The sequence below is a fragment of the Phyllostomus hastatus genome, unplaced genomic scaffold (genome assembly GCF_019186645.2).
Source record: "Phyllostomus hastatus isolate PE091 unplaced genomic scaffold, TTU_PhHast_1.1 phas_contig_86, whole genome shotgun sequence".
Lineage (NCBI taxonomy): Eukaryota > Metazoa > Chordata > Mammalia > Chiroptera > Phyllostomidae > Phyllostomus > Phyllostomus hastatus.
In genome coordinates this window covers 29,679,807-29,692,616 of record NW_025333977.1, presented here as the reverse complement: position 1 = coordinate 29,692,616, position 12,810 = coordinate 29,679,807, and the positions used below count along the sequence as shown (strand labels likewise).

Below are 12,810 nucleotides of genomic sequence, written 5' to 3'. Positions count from 1 at the left end.
TATATGAAAATATCTTTTTCATTTAATATAAATGGACTGATATAAAATAAGTCCCTTTGAATTCATCAGTATTCTTGATAGTTTTGATCTCTGTCAGCTGTATATATGTATTATGTTTCCTTTGTCCTTTTTTCAACATGTGTATATTTTTTGCATGTAGGAAGGTATTTTTTGTCCTAGTGGTTACCTTTATACTAATTCTACCAATTTTTTAAAATATAATGCCCTTAGTGCCTCTGTTTCTTACTTAGGTGTCTGTTTAGGTTATGAGTTTCAGATAATATCCTTTGATTCTCACCTAATGCTTGTGTTGGTAGATACACAGATGGCTTGTAATTCAGTTTTACTTTTTGATATAATTTTTTTTTCAATTTCTCCCATTGTTTGGTTAACTACATAGTCACATCTTATTCATTTCTAGACTGAGTTTTAAAATCTTTTATATGCATAATTTCTCTTTAAATTATATTTAATTTATATTGAAATGTTGATAGTTTTCTCTGCTTTCTGTTTTTCTATGCAGCTGAAAACTTTTGATTTTTCTTTATTTTTGGATGTGAAAATTTGAGTTACAGAGAAGTTTAATTATGAGTTTGAGTTCATACTACTAATTAATGAAAGAATGGAGATTATGACTCAGGTCTTTTGACTTCCAACATGGGACCATTGTGAGCTACACTAAATTTAAAAGGAATGTCTTCCAATGAATGATAAAAACAAGGCTACTGAGAGACTGAATATATAAATGGACAAAGACCAGACCATATATATCAATGGGACTCTTAACCATCATCTGCAGCAACTTTCCCAGGAAACCAACCCGTTATTTGCAATAAACAGCTGAGGAAGCCAACTTGCTATAAATCAGACTTGTAGGAAGTCAGACTGCTATCTCTAGTAACAATCAATGAAACAACAATGAACAATCTGCCCCAAATGTCCAGGACTTATTAATAACTAACAACTTCCCTAATTTTTTGTCTGTGCTTCCAGCTTAGGACTAGCCAGAGAAGGCCAAATAAGAACCCCGTAACCAGTCACAGCATGTCCTGCTTCTAGTTAGCCAGCCTTCATCTTCCCCATGCCAATAACCTTTATTCAAGGCAAACTTGAAGCCTTCCCTTTTTCCCACTACAAAGCTCTCCTATCCTCTCTGCCTTCTTTGAGTCTCTGCCAAAATGTAAATGATAGTAGTGTTACAGAACACAACAAGGGGGGCCTGAGACAATATACTATTATTGAAAGAAGGCCCCGGGTCCGTTATGTCCGCTGCCAGAGGAAAGACATCTCTCAATGCCAGAGATTCATGAAAAGGAAAGGAAATGTTTATTTAATGCTATACAAACTTAAAGTAGGGACCTAATGTCTTTATCAAAAATCCCAAAGTCCCTTAAAACACCCACAAACACAGTCACAGTCCTTCCTTCCTTCCCCCTTTGCCCAGTCCAGAGTACCGTATCTCAGGAAAGGAAATAGAAGTCCATGGCTCAGGCAGTCCTCTGGTTCTTAGTTAGTCCTCCATCTCGACTTGGAGACCTCCCTGGGTTCCCGGCACCCTCGGCTGAGTCACCAGGATCTCTGCTAAAACCAGGTGGTGGTTCCCCCTTCTAAAGCTGCGGGGGTCCCCACTCTGGCACAGGCACGTGGTCCTCTCTCCCAGGGCCACGGGAGTCTCCACTCTGCTAAAGCCGCGTGGTTCTCTCTCCTAAAGCAGCACGGTTCTCCTTCTCAGGGCTGTGCATGGCTCTCCTTCTCAGGGCTACGCATGGTTCTTTTTTCAATGGCCGTGATCCTCTCTGCACCTCCACAGCCACATGGTTCTCTCTCTCCTAAAGCAGCACAGTTCTCCTCCTCAGGGCTGTGCATGGCTCTCCTTCTCAGGGCTGCACATGGTTCTCCTTCCTTAAGCACCACGGTTCTCTCTCAGATGCAGGAGTCTCCACTCCGTCAAAGCCGCGTGGTTCTCTCTCCTAATGGCCGCCAAGTCTGGGTTTTAAATCCCCGCGGCCAATCTTCCTCTGCAGCCTCATTTCCAACTCCTCCCACACTCGGCTTCACATGCCAGGATTCATATCCTTCCAGCTTTACTGGGCTGCCATCATGAGTCTGGGCAGGTGTGGCCCCATGTCCTGGAGCCAATCTTCTCTGAGCTCCCACGCAGGCGCTGTAGCTTGGGATATCTGCCCCCAGTCACGTGTTGGTGGGGAAGTTACTTCCATTCCCCTGGCTCAGAGATGATCACAGCTATTTAACATATCCATGCAACCAGCCAAGGCTATAGATATGTTAAATGACCACACCAGAGGGTAGCTGCAAGGCTGTTGCTGTGCAAAACAGCTCTCAATGGCCTTGCTCCATTTGTCCCTTCCCCCAACCCACACCCTGGGTGGGGGGATGGAGACATCTTAAAATCTCCTGGACACCTTAAGTTCTGGACCCCATTTCAAATGCCCATTTGGGGTCCCCCCTCTTGGCTGCACCCTGTAACAGTAGCTAACGCCTTTGCTACAGCAAGCTCTGAATATATGGCCTTTGCTTGTTTTAATTTGGTTGGTCTTCATTTATTGTCCCCACTGTTCTTACTCATAATCAAATATTTCTTTCAATGTAACTAAAACATGACTCTTTACAGATAGGACAACCTCCCCTTTAACCCTGTTACTGTGGCCTCATCTTCATTTCTCATTCTTCTCCTAGTACATTGAAGTGCCACAGATGTCTGCTCCATGTTCTCCAATGTCATTTTTAGAGCCTTTTTGTGCTGCTGTTATTCCACTTCTCATCTGAGGTTCAGATAATCCATTAGGCTAGCTTATTCCTGCTTGCAGTGTTGGTTGTAGGCTTTCATGACTCATTTCTTGTTGGGAACTGCCCTGCCTGGTTTCAGACACTGTAACCCCCACCAAGGCTAAGGCTGAGGGAGTGCTCCTGCATCGAAAGCCACTAAGGAGACAAAAGCTTATCTTCCTGGTGGGAGCACCACTTCTGCTCCTTTTACTTCATCCATAACTGGCCCCCCAATGCTTGGTCGGTTAGCCAATGATGAGTAAGATTCCCCAAGAGGGGAATGACATAAGACAGGCACAATTATGTGGGAGGCCCCCAAGGAAGGACTTTAGGGGGTACAGCAAAAGGGGGTGATGGACCTTCTCCCCTCGGCTTTGACAAAGCCTGAGTCCTCATTCTGTCTGCAAGAAGTCTCCTAATCTCTTGGCTGCCTTACTTCCCCTGCCAGACTTAAGCCTGAAACAATGACAGAGGGTGGTGCAGCCCTGTGCTGGAAAGGGCAGGTTCCCTGGGTGATCAGGCCTAAGAAAGAATATGTAAAATCCTGTGAAAACTGCTTTGTTTAGACTGCTCTCATTGAAATGGCAAGGCTCCAAGCAAGAAGTGAGTTTGTTCCTCAAAGTTTTATAGTTCTTTAGCTATCTGATCCTGACTCAAAATAGGCCCTCAGAGTTCTTTGTTATCTATTGTTTGATCCTTACTGCCTGACAATGATTAATGAGCTTTACTTGTATTCTTGTGCAAACGAACCCAATAAAAACCCATTGAGGAAAAGGCTCTTGGCCCTTTCTTCTCCTTTGAGAGACTGACCACCTTTCCTCCCCATGCAGATCATATCTTGGTAGATTTATTCTCATCCATGGTGGCCGACGGGATGGGAGTGGAGGGCCCTGCAGGCAGAGCCCCCCATAATTCCTGTCTTCATCATGTTTCATGTTTATATTCTCTGACTCTGAGTTGTCCAATAAGGAAGTCACTATTCATATATGGCTATTAAGCACTTGAAATGTACCAACCAAAATGAGATGTGCTCTAAGTATAAAATACAGACTAAATTTTGAAGATGACAAAAGATAAAAAGAAGGTAAAATTCTCAATTTTTATATTAATTACAAATTAAAAATTTGGGTTAAACAGTATGTTTTTAAAATTAATTTCATATTTATCTTCTTTAGTGTGTCTACAAGAAAATTTGAAATTACATATGTGGTACACATTCTATTCCTCTTGGACAGTGTTGGTACCACCCATCTTTCATATTTCCTCATTATCCTAAAATCTTGCTCTCCTAAAATATATTATTTGCCTTCTAATTTCTAAACCTAATTTTTTGGTCCCCATATTCACTATTTTTTTTGTATGCTTCATGTATCTGAAATCCCGACTTTCTTGGTTGTCTGTCTCTCTTGGTTTCTGTACCTTTGAGCCACTCTAGTTCTTATCCAGTTTCTCTGATTACTGTTCCCCTGTCCCTTTCACTGGCTTCTCTTCCTGGTCACACTTTAAAAGTCCTGTTACATGCTTTTTTCACTCTTTCCTTTCAGATATTTCATCCATTATAGTAACATAACCACTGAATAACAGAAAATGAATAAATCAGCATCTCCAGGCTTGCCCCCTCTTGCTAGCTGCACTATTGTATCTGCAGTTATATGTCAGAGGTTTCTATTTGAACATCCTGTCATTAGTTTAAAAATCCCATATCAAAGTGAAACACATTATTTTACTTTCAACAGCAGTTCTTCTCTTTTCTATTTCTGCTGGAGGGGTTGTGATTCTCTTTATTACCCAGCTGGAAACCTCTTAATTAACCTGGACTCTTTCTCTCATCCTTTCATTTAGGAAGACCTTAAGATTCTTAATGTCCACTGTTTCCATTTTGTCTCTCTGTTGCCAGAGATGGATGTCCTCACATAATGCTCAAACAAAGGCTTCTTTATGAACCCAGAGTACTTGGGACTATGACATGGATATGAAATACCAAAGGATGGGATGGGGATTGATCATGGCCTTTTCATAGATAATTTCTCCAAGACTTATTCACATTACTTAAAAAAAAAAAAAGGCTAATAGCCCTGGCTGCCTGACTGGTGTTGCTCAGTGGATTGAACACCAGCCTGTGAACCAAAGTGTTGCCGGTTTGATTCCCAGTCAGGGCACATGTGTGGGTTGCAGTCTAGGTTCCCAGTAGAGGGTGTGCAAGAGGCAACCACACATTGATGTTTCCCTCTCTTTCTCTCTCCTTTCCCCTCTGTCTAAAAATAAATGAATAAAATCTTTTAAAAAATTTAAAAAGGCTAACAGGAAACATTTTTATTTTATGAATGAATCTATGATTAAAAATGAGGAATGTTTCTTATAAACTCACAGACAGCATTCTTTCTTTTGAAACAAAGAGTTAAATGTAGACATACAGGCAGAAAAGACAATGAAAGCACAGTATGGACATTAGAAGAGTTGAGAAGTGAGACTTACTCAAACCCCATTGACTATGAAATATATTGTAGTCACAATGTTCTGAAATTCTCTTTGTAAAATACATATTGAGACTTTGTTTTTTTAAATTTACATTTTATTGATTATGCTATTGCAGTTGTCTTGATTTTCTCCCTTGGCCCCCCTCCACCCAGTACTCCCCACCTCCACTCCCTCAGGAAATCCCCATACCATTGTTTATGTATATGGGTCATTTATGTAAGTTCTTTGGCTACTGCATTTCCTATACTGTACTTTTCATCACCTGCCTATTCTGTAACTACCAATTTGTATTTCATAATCCCCTCACCTTCTCACCCATGCTCCCACACCCTCCTGCCATCTGGCAACCATCAAAATGCTCTGTATCCATGATTCTCTCTCTGTTCTTTTTGTTGGCTTAATTTGTTTTTAGATTAAATTGTTGACAGATTTGTCTCTTTTTTCTTTTGCCATTTTATTGTTCATAGTTTTGATATGCTTATTTTTAAATAAGTCCCTTTAACCTTTCACATAATAATGGTTTGGTGATGATGAATTCCTTTAGTTTTTTTCATGTTTGAGAAGCTCTTTATCTTCCCTTGGATTCTAAATGATAGCTTTGCTGGGTAGAGCAATCTTGGCTGTAGGTCCCTGCTTTTCATGACTTTGAATATTTCTTGCCAGTCCCTTCCAGCCTGCAAAGTTTCTTTTGAGAAATCAACTCACAGACTTATGGTAACTGTCCTTCATGGGAACTAGCTCTTTTTCTCCTGCTGCTTTTAAGATTCTCTATCTTTAACCTTTGGCATTTTAATTATGATGTGTCTTGGAGTGGGCCTCTTTGTGTTACAGAACAAACAAGGGGGGCCTGGGATGGTATACGATTATTGAAAGAAGGCCCCGGGTCCGTTATGTCCGCCGCCCTAGGAAAGACGTCTCTCAATGCCAGAGATTCGTGAAAAGGAAAGGAAATGTTTATTTAATGCTATACAGACTTCAAGTAGTGACCTAATGTCTTCATCAAAAATCCTAAGGTCCCTTAAAACACCCACAAACAGACACAGTCCTGCCTTCCTTCCCCCTTTGCCCAGTCCAGAGTACCGTATCTCAGGAAAGGAAATAGAAGTCCATGGCTCAGGCAGTCCTCTGGTTCTTCCCAGTTAATACTCCATCTCGACTGGGAGACCTCCCTGGGTTCCCAGCACCCTCAGCTGAGTCGCCGGGATATCTGCTAAAACTAGGTGGTGGTTCCCCTTCTAAAGCTGCGGGAGTCTCCACTCTGTCACAGGCACGTGGTCCTCTCTCCCAGGGCCACGGGAGTCTCCACTCTGCCAAAGCCGCGTGGTTCTCTTTCCTAAAGCAGCATGGTTCTCCCTCTCAATGGCCGAGGTCCTCCCCATTCTGTTAAAGCCACATGGTTCTCTCCTCAGGGCTGCGGGAAGGGAGAGTCCTCACTCTGCCAAAGCCGCGTGGTTCTCCCCCTCCGGGATGCGGCAGTCTTCACTCTGCTAAAGCTGTGTGGCTCTCTCTACAATGGCTGTGCTCCTCCACAGCCACATGGTTCTCTCCCTCTCAGGGCTGCACATGGTTCACCTCCTCAGGGCTGTGCATGGCTCACCTCCTCAGGGCTGCACATGGTTCTCCTTCCTAAAGCAGCATGGTTCTCTCTCCTAAATGGCCACCAAGTCTGGGTTTTAAATCCCCGCGGCCAATCTTCCTCTGCAGCCCCATTTCCAACTCCTCCCACACTCGGCTTCACATGCCAGGATTCATATCCTTCCAGCTTTACTGGGCTGCCATCATGAGTCTGGGCAGGTGTGGCCCCATGTCCTGGAGCCAATCTTCTCTGAGCTCCCACGCAGGCGCTGTAGCTTGGGATATCTGCCCCCAGTCACGTGTTGGTGGGGGAAGTTACTTCCATTCCCCTGGCTCAGAGATGATCACAGCTATTTAACATATCCATGCAACCAGCCAAGGCTATAGATATGTTAAATGACCACACCAGAGGGTAGCTGCAAGGCTGTTGCTTTGCAAAGCAGCTCTCAATGGCCCTGCTCCATTTGTCCCTTCCCCCAACCCACACTGTGGGCGGCGGGGGGGGGGTGTGGAGACATCTTAAAATCTCCTGGACACCTTAAGTTCTGGACCCCATTTCAAATGCCCATTTGGGGTCCCCCCCTCTTGGCTGCACCCTGTAACATTTGTACCCATCTTATTTGTGACTCTCTGTGCTTCTTGGACTTGCATGTCTATTTCCTTCACCAAATTATGTTTCTTTCATTATTTTTTCAAATAAATTTCTAATTTCTTGCTCTTTTCTTCTTCTGGCACCCCTATGATGTGAATGTTGAACCTCTTGAAGTTATCCCAAGGCTGCTTATACTATCCTCATTTTTTTGGATTCTCTTTTTCTTCTTGTTGTTCTGATTGGTTGTTTTTCACTTCCTTATGTTCCAAATCATTGATTTGATTCTTGGCTTCATCCACTCTATTATTGTTTCCCTGTAGATTGTTCTTTATTTCAATTAGTGTATCCTATGTTTCTGACTGGATCTCTTTAATGCTGTTGAGGTCCTCACTAAGTTCCTTGATCATCCTTGTAACCAGTGTTTTGAACTCAGCATCTGATAGATTTCTTATCTCCATTTCATTTAGCCCTTTTTCTGGAGTTTTGATCTGTTCTTTCATTAGGGCCATGTTTTTTTGCCTCCTTATTTTGGCAGCCTCCCTGTGTTTGTTTCTATGTATTAGGTAAAGCAACTTTGACTCCATGTCTTGGTTGTGTGACCTAATATAGTAGGTGTTCTGTAGGGTCCAATGGCAAAGCTTCCCCTATCATCCAAACTGGGTACTGGAGGTATGCCCTTCATGTGGTCTAAGTATACCCTCCTCTTGTATTTGAGGGTTGGCTGCTATTGGCAGATTAATGGGAGAGATTTACTAAGGCCAGTCAGCTTCAAGGATTGGCTGTGACCACTGACCACCAACCTCTGCCCTCCGTGTAGTATCAGCTGTGCAGGGGTGTGGCGGTGGTGCTCTGATGTGGTCTGTAGCTGTCCACTGGGTCATTGGCCCTGGGGTTCCCAGGTGGTGTAGGCCAAGGTAAGCCCTCGCCTGTGTTTTGCTGGAGCTACCTTGCCTGAGCCATAAAGCAATCTGAAATGGCTGCTACTTGTTCTGGGCTTGGAGTTTCACAGGTGAAGTCAAGCTGTGAATCTAGACTGGCTGCTGCTAGTGCTGGGTCTGGGACTCACTGAGGCCAGCCATTGCTTTTTTGAAAGGATTGAGGAATTTGCAAAGCTTGAGCCAAGACCAGCCATTCAATTGGAAATGCAGTTTGGGTAGACCAATAAGTTGAGTGGGGCAGAGTCTCTGGGAATCTCTAAGCAGATCAAATAGTTTTAGCCAGGTTGAAGGAGTCTCATATATGACACCAGCTTGCTGGCTCTGTGGGGTAGAATTAGAAAAGGGACAATGGCCTTGCTTACCTTGATGTCAGACACTTCAGTTTCTCCTTTTAAAAATGCCACTGGTGCTCTTTAAGCTGTTATCCTGGTGCTGGAGCTCAGAGGGAGTGAGTCTGTGTAGGTGAGTCCACGTGTGGGTTCTTTAAGAGGAACCGCTTGGGTGTCTGGAAGTTTCTTCTACCAACTCATTCCCTGTTAGTTTTTGCAGCCAGTAGTCGTAGGGCCTTATCTTCCTGGATATGGAATGCTGGGCTGGGAAGCCTGGTATGTGGCTGGGACTCCTTGCTCCTGAGATATCCCTCTTGAATTTTCATCCACCACACATGGGTGTGGGACCAGATGTGGAACACGCTGGTCCCCTCCTACCAGTCTGGATGGATGTGGTTTCTTTAATTCCATAGTTATCAGACTTTCATTCAACTCAATTTCTGACAGTTCTGAGTGATGGTTGTTTTATATTTTGTAATTTTGATGTGGTTGTGTGTAGAGGCAAGCCATGTCTGCCTATGTCACCATCTTGACCGGCAGTTCCCATACTGGGGCTTTGAAAAAGGCTGTGTGAACACTAAGGCTTTTGTATAACTGGCAATATTTTAGACTAGTTAATATTTTGTTGTTTTGGATTTTAAGTAGCATCCTTGCTTTTCTTTTATCTTTTTGGATAGAAAAGTACCATATTTTGCTGTGTATAATGCACACTTTTTTCCCCAAACTTTTGAGGGAAAAATAAGGATGTGCATTATACACAGGTAGTACTAATTTTGTATCTGCATAAATGTTTTTAATTCTCTTATTTATGCTTGTGCATTAAACATGTAACTCTAGAAAGCAGTAATGACATCAGAATGTTCAAAAATAAATAACTGAACAATAAAAACCAAAAGTATTTAATGAAAAATGCTAAGATTCCTTGATAATACAAAAAACAGATATCTAAATATAAATACATAAAAATTGAATTAAAAAATTAAAATAAAAGATTTTTTTTCCTGAAAATTTGGGTCAAAAATGTGGGTGTGCATTATACAAAGCAAAATATGGTCATTCATAGAGAGACAAAATCACCTTTTGCTTTCTTTTAATTGCTCTGACACCTTCTATATGGTATTTTGGCCATAGGAAGACATTCCACAATTCGCAAAGATGAAAGACAGAAAACTACAAGGAAGCAAAGCACAGAGATGTTTGGGTGGCTCTGTATAGAAGTTACCCAGGCAATTCAAATAAAACATAAACTCTACGTAATACAAAGTTATGTCTGAGTTTGGACAGGCTGGTCAAAGATAAGAATACCAAGAGACTGTACCCTATTCCCATTCCTCCTATTGACAAATGACACACTATGTTTCTCCTTCAAGTTCTACAAAACACTTAATAAAGACAAATTGTTCCCTTCAGTGTATCTTCTCCTGAAAGCTTTTGCTTGTCATTTCGTTATTAAAATCTGTGACATTATTCCAATGTTGTCTATCTTAGTAAAGGATCAGCAAGTACAGGGGATAAGCATAGCAAAGATATGTTATAATTTTGATTTTGGTGTACCCAGTCTCATGTTCTTTCCTCTGATCAGATTCCCATCTGATCGTATATTCATGCTTTTCTTAGGAGAGGTATTCCTGATACTGGTGTCATTTACTTTTGCTTTAGTTTACTGATTCTCAAACTTTAGTGTGTTTAAATGTAACAGAGGAGCTAACTTAAATTGCAGGTTGCAAGTCACCAGCCCCAAAGATGTTGATTTAGCAGAACTAGGAAAGAATTTTAATAGGTTCACTAGTTGTTGAGATGCAGGATGCTGTAAGATCATATTGTGAACAATGCTGGCTTAGTGAATTTAAGAAAACATGTTTCTTAAGTTATGTGTGCGTATTAATTTCTGTTTTCTATTTCAGAATACAGTTGTATGTTTCAGATATCAGAATGTATGAGAAATATTTAGAGGCAGAGCAAATGAAAATCTACCAGGTATGTGAAGGTCATAGTGATTTAAAGAAAAGCTTTAAAATGGTATTAAAATATGTAATTCCTCTAGGCAACTTACTTTTTTTTTTCTTTTTCTTAACACCTTAAGTAGAAAACAGTCAGGGGTCAATCTTATTTGCATGACTCATCAGTGGAACAGCTAGGCTGTAGTTAGCCAAGTGAAGAGATGGATAGGATCCTATTTTTAGTCTCTCATCTTTTTGTTACTTTTGAGGAAAAAAGAAATATCATTGAGATTGGTCAAGAAATCTTCTCCTTTTATTGTGGTAAAATATGCATAACATAAAATTTACTCTTTTAACCATTTTAAGTGTATAGTTCTGTGGTATTAGTTACATATACATGTTGTATAACCACCACCACCATCCATCTTCAGAACTTTTCATCTTCCCCAACTGAAACTCAGTACTTATTAAACACTAACTCCCTGTTCTTCTCTTCCTCCAGGTCCTGACAACAAATATTCTTCTTTTTGTCTCTGTGAATTTGATATTCTAGGTGTCTCATATAAATGGACTCATACAATATTTGTACTTTTGTGACTGGCTTATTTCACTTACTATAGTATCTTCAAAGTTCATCCATATTGTAACATGTGTCAGAATTTCCCTTCTTTGTTAAGGCTGAATAATATCCCATTGTATGCAAATGTCACATTTTGTTTATCCATTCATTGGATTGTATCCAATTTTGACTTTTGTAAATAATGCTACTATGAACACGGGTAAATATCTGTTAAAATTAGAAGCCTCTTTTCTAATTTAGGGGAAAAAATTACTAGAAGTTAATTGCCATGCTTTTTAGATGCATATAGTTTTTCCATCCTGAGCCATCCAACTCATAAAGTGGGTATAATACTGCTGTAGTACCTACTTGCCGAACACAAAAATCCCATGGTGGAAGGTTTGCTGCATTATTATTTATTTATGTTCTGTTCTGACACAAATAATGTACTTGCTCAACAGACAGTAAAGTCTGCAATTGAAATGCTGCTCCGGAAATGTAGTACAGGTTTGCCAACCAGTGACCTGGAACCAATTTATATGCAGTAGCACTACAGCATACGTAATACAGAAGTATCAGAAAAAATAAAAATACATTGGAGTACCCATTAAACCTTTAGCAGACTTGTTTCTGGCTCAGCATTTTCTGTCCTAACAAGAAAGAAATGAAGGAAGTCTTATCAGTAATGCAGAACCAAAAGTGTCGAGTATGTTAGAAGTGCTTTCAAAAGAAGGTAAGTATAGGAAGAAGGAAAGCAAAGAGAACCAGAGCCTTTCATGGATCATTTGGTTAAGTGGAGGACAAGGAATGGCAGAATGTTGCCTTGGGGTATCACCTCTGGGCAGTGTTTCCTGACTCCCCCAGTCTGTGTTGGTACTCTCATAGCACCCTATGACTGACTAGCTCCTTATAACACCCCTTTCCTACTGAGTGTAAAAGGAAAGAAAGCACTTTCCTAACCCTCCTGAAGTTTATACTCTGATTATAGAGGGCTATTCAATAAAAAACCAAGCAACCAAGAAACAAGAGATATAATAAACAGCAGAGATAAAGATGCTTTGGAGAAAAAGGGAATCTATACCGCTGAAGCATTTGGAAGCTTCTCAGAATATGGAAGGGAAAGAGTTTAGCTGGAATTTGAAGAACAGATTGGATCTAGATGGGTGGAGAAGAGAAGGAGGGGCTCTCTGAGAGAGGTTATCTTGCATACATTAGTCCAAAGATGGAATGCAAAACTTGGGCAGATTTTTTTTTTTGGCTGTACTAGAATGTTCTTTTTCAAAAAAAAAAAAAGCTGAGAGTTTTAATACAAGCACTCCTTTATAAACACTTCCACACTTATTAAAAAAGCAAAAAGCTTCCTTTTCTTAAGTTTTTTAAAGATAACTAGACATCACAGTTTAATAAGATAACCTACCTATTCAAGGACTTGAATACACTTGTTACAGTGTCAGAAACAATTTAGTCACCTCTTAACTCTGCAAATTGAGCCAGTCTGTGTGAAACTCACAGGTTAAAAGTTTGCCAAACTAGTTAAGAACATAAGAGACTTCATGACATTTTATATGTAGTGAACTTATTGGTGGTTTTGCAGATTTCCTCTTATCTTGAA

General features: G+C 40.9%; 1 long non-coding RNA gene across 1 annotated transcript in view; it reads left to right on the top strand.

Annotated features, from left to right (window-relative positions):
* LOC123826806 overlaps nucleotides 1-11,211 on the top strand; it is a 37,227-nt gene extending 26,016 nt beyond the window's left edge. Inside the window, exons 3-4 of the long non-coding RNA XR_006787134.1 lie at nucleotides 10,604-10,676; nucleotides 11,142-11,211. This is a non-coding gene — a long non-coding RNA (uncharacterized LOC123826806). The remainder of the gene's footprint in view (nucleotides 1-10,603; nucleotides 10,677-11,141) is intronic.
* Nucleotides 11,212-12,810: the final 1,599 nt, after the last annotated feature.